Source organism: Centruroides sculpturatus, unplaced genomic scaffold, assembly GCF_000671375.1.
Source record: "Centruroides sculpturatus isolate CEXI.00-Female unplaced genomic scaffold, Cexi_2.0 scaffold1386, whole genome shotgun sequence".
Classification (NCBI taxonomy): Eukaryota; Metazoa; Arthropoda; class Arachnida; order Scorpiones; family Buthidae; genus Centruroides; species Centruroides sculpturatus.
In genome coordinates, this window is record NW_019385686.1 from 206,040 (window position 1) to 209,629 (window position 3,590).

The 3,590-nt window shown below is 32.9% G+C and overlaps 1 protein-coding gene across 1 annotated transcript in view; it reads right to left on the reverse strand.

The window, feature by feature from the left end:
• LOC111641195 (ubiquitin carboxyl-terminal hydrolase 20-like) overlaps positions 1 to 710 on the reverse strand; it is a 90,057-nt gene extending 89,347 nt beyond the window's left edge. Inside the window, exon 1 of the mRNA XM_023387327.1 lies at positions 645 to 710. The gene's annotated coding sequence lies outside the window, so the exon portion shown is untranslated. The remainder of the gene's footprint in view (positions 1 to 644) is intronic.
• Between the last annotated feature and the right edge of the window lie 2,880 nt (positions 711 to 3,590).

Below are 3,590 nucleotides of genomic sequence, written 5' to 3' on the forward strand. Positions count from 1 at the left end.
CGAACGGTGCACACTCGGTAAGTAATCCTACAATTTTTTGTTTATAGCATAGTTTATACGGATTATTCCCCAAAAAATATACGTATTTTGGAAATGTTGAGTCGAATTAGTCTAGGAATCGATTAATTTTATGGAAGAAAACCTTTCAAACACCCGTAGTCCGTAAACTTCACACGTGTCGGGCTGTGATTGGCAAGGTCTCCTAAAACATCAATTTCATAAAAAACGGAACGTATCTACAGTGTTATAAGAGGGGGTCGACTGTATTTTTAAAAACTGAAAATAAATGTAATCTAGGTACGCTATTCCGTCACAGTTGGTTGAATCATGTGTTGAAAGTTTGAGAGGAATAAATTAAATGTTGAGAATGACATGAGGTTGGCGTTAACAAAAACTCACCAGCGAATTTTAAGGCTGGTTAATAACATACAATTTCAACAATCGCATTAAATTATTAGACATAATTTAAAATAAAATTATACTAAAAAACTAATTTCGTTGTTTTTTTTAAATTACCTTATTAAAAATGTCTTTTTCAATAGTATCGAGATCGCGGGTCACTTGGCTTTTATAAAAAGGGGTCGCCACCCGAAAAAGGTTGGGAACCGTTGCTATAGACTGAACATCCCGCTAGCAAATCTCACCTTGATTAATGTCCACCTTCTGAATCGAACATTTTTTCTCAACAGAATACGAAATATAATTCAATAATCGTGTTCTTCGTTGCGTTGTATCGAGTTTTAAAAACATTTTTAAATTTTTCGTTATTTTTGTATTTAAAGTATAATACTGTATATATATATATTATTTATTATTTCTATAATATACAATATGAGATTAATATATATTCTAAGATATTAGAAATTATACTAATTAAAATACGAATGACGCTATTAGTTTAATCTCGTTAGTAAGATGCCATTTGTAATGTCATTGTCTTGATGTAAAAAAAAATTATTAATTAATTAAAGTCGAGTCTTTTATTAATATTTTAAATATCTTTACTTAAATATCAAACCCAGCTTCCTTTAAATATCTGTAATGATTTTGGAAAAAAATAAATAAATGGAGCGACATTACAGTACACGGATTAAAATTCACCATAGGGAATTTTTTTAAAATTCTTTCCGCCCTGATGGCCTCTAATAGCAAGCCTGGCCCACAATGGGGCGGCCGGCTGGTGAAGGACGGGGCCCGACATATTCGAACGGACCACCACCCGAAAAATTCCTGGAGATTTATCAACCCGTCCGGATTCGAACCCGGATCTCCAGAGCGATAGGCTACCACCTTGACCGCTCGGCCATCCTGCCAAAAGGTAAAAAGTGTTAATTAAAGAAAAATAAATGGTCAGCGGTATCAGCTGGCAAAATTAGCCCCCACGCCTCCACTCCCTCTCAATAACAATTGCCTAAATGCTGTCCCGGATGGATATAATTTTATTTTTTAAATCTCCGCCATGTAGGCTTATAAGATAGCCCTTTTTTTTCGCTTCCTCAGAAAAGAGTTAAAAAAAAAGCGATTCATTTTATAAATTTTTAAAGTAAATAATTTCATTTACTTTTTATTTATTTAATACAAAACTATTACTTCTATTTCTTATAAAGTTATTTTTAAAATTTTATTTACACATATTATAAATTTTTAAAAATATTATTATCATTATCATTATTATTACTAGAAGTTTCTATTTAGTTCATCGCCACCTATAACGTTTTTATATCGTTTGGCAACGGCGGGATTTATAGTGTGATAGAAGTATTAGAGATTTCCTTAGAAATAAACAATGGCTGAACTTGTAGATGACAGTATAGAATTATTACAAGATATATCGAAATTGAAAGATGTTTTAGATNAAATGCACCATGGTTCTCGAATGCATCGTCAATTACTTTACAGAATATAAAATCGTTTATCATAATTGATGATTTAGACTCACACTTTCTTTCATTGCAGACATTTTTTCTTCGTTTTTGTACAAGGAGCTCGAATTGCAACAATTTGCCGAACACTTTTGTTAAAGTTGAAACAATGAAAATATTTTGTTGCACAATAATCGTTGATGATATTAATACAGAATTGAAAAAATTAATTTATAACTTTCAAGATCTATTTTGTACATTCAACTGTTGTAATTGACGTTAATAAAATTACTTTAAAAAATTTTTTGTTTGTATATGACACGTGTGTGATCTGAAGAGGTAATGCTTCCCGTGAGGACTTTTTATGAGAAATTGGACTCAATTTAGGTGTTATAAACGTCAAGAAAAGCCAAAAACTTCACATGGACAGCCCGTTGTCCAAGTGCGAATCTGCGACCAATTACCACTGTTCGTTAGTTTTATTCACTCTGTCACTTGTTGGCTTAAAATTTGTCATTTCCTTTGTAGTGTTATTAATGGGCCGCAATTTGAAAAAATTGTACACCTGTAAAGTGGCACTGTTGTCGGTCTATTTTGTTGGTCTGTCTGCCCTTCTTTAATCTCGAGAACAAAGTTAGATAGATGAAATACGAAACCAGGCGTAGAGAGATTAGTGACTGAAAGTCCGGATATACGAACCTTCGAACCTAACCGAAAGTTATGTTAATTCAATTGAAAATTTTCTCCGAAAGGATAGAGGACTGGCACTCTATTGCTAACAGGAAAAACTGACGTACAGTACAGGTGCAAGACACTATTAATTCCTGGTAAAGAGTAATTTATCATTAATGTACAAGAGATGTAATTCTTAGGTTACTCAAATACAGTGGAACCTCGCTTAACGAGTATAATTTGTTCCAGAATCTTCCCATATAAATTAACGTAAAATACGATTATACGTTCCATGCCGAAGAAAATACTCAAATATTTAATGTATAACGTTTATGCAATGACAATTATACAATATATATTGTTAAGGAGCTTGAATCATCATCATCTTTTTTTCTAGCACGGAATAAAGCAAACTAGAATGCGTACCGGATTTGCTGAAAACAAAAATAAAAATTACAGATAATATGTCTGATAAACAGTCAAAAGATATGACAAATTCTTGGGCTATGTAAAGGCTATAATTAAATATTAGAGGTTGCAACCGAAGTTTTTATCTTTAATACGTGAACGTCGAACGTTGAGCTCCGCCATCTTGTAAGCCTAGAAACTTGACAATGGCGTTAGGAACGTCATTGAAATCATGCTCGACATTCCAATTACTTGATATGCGAGGTGCTCGTTAAGCGAGGTACCACTGTATCATGAATATCATGAACTAACAAATTAACTTATACATTAATTAACTTTTTATGCATGGATTTCAATCGGTTAAAATTTATTTATCTTCTATTTAACGTTGTCTTTAACCTCAGAAAATTTCGTAATTCTATACCGTAGAGAAATGTTTGTTTTGGACCATTTTTCTGGTTCCCTCCTATATAAATAATGCATATGACCAAAATTTTCGTGACATGTTTGAGTATTTGCATTAGCTAGTCTTCTAGAAACCAGACTTTTCCTGAGGCGTTCACGTCAACTTCCTGCGAAAGTCGACCTAAAACTGTTCTCAGGGTCAAACATTCGTAAACACTAGACTGCAAGTGTCTCGTAGCGGTT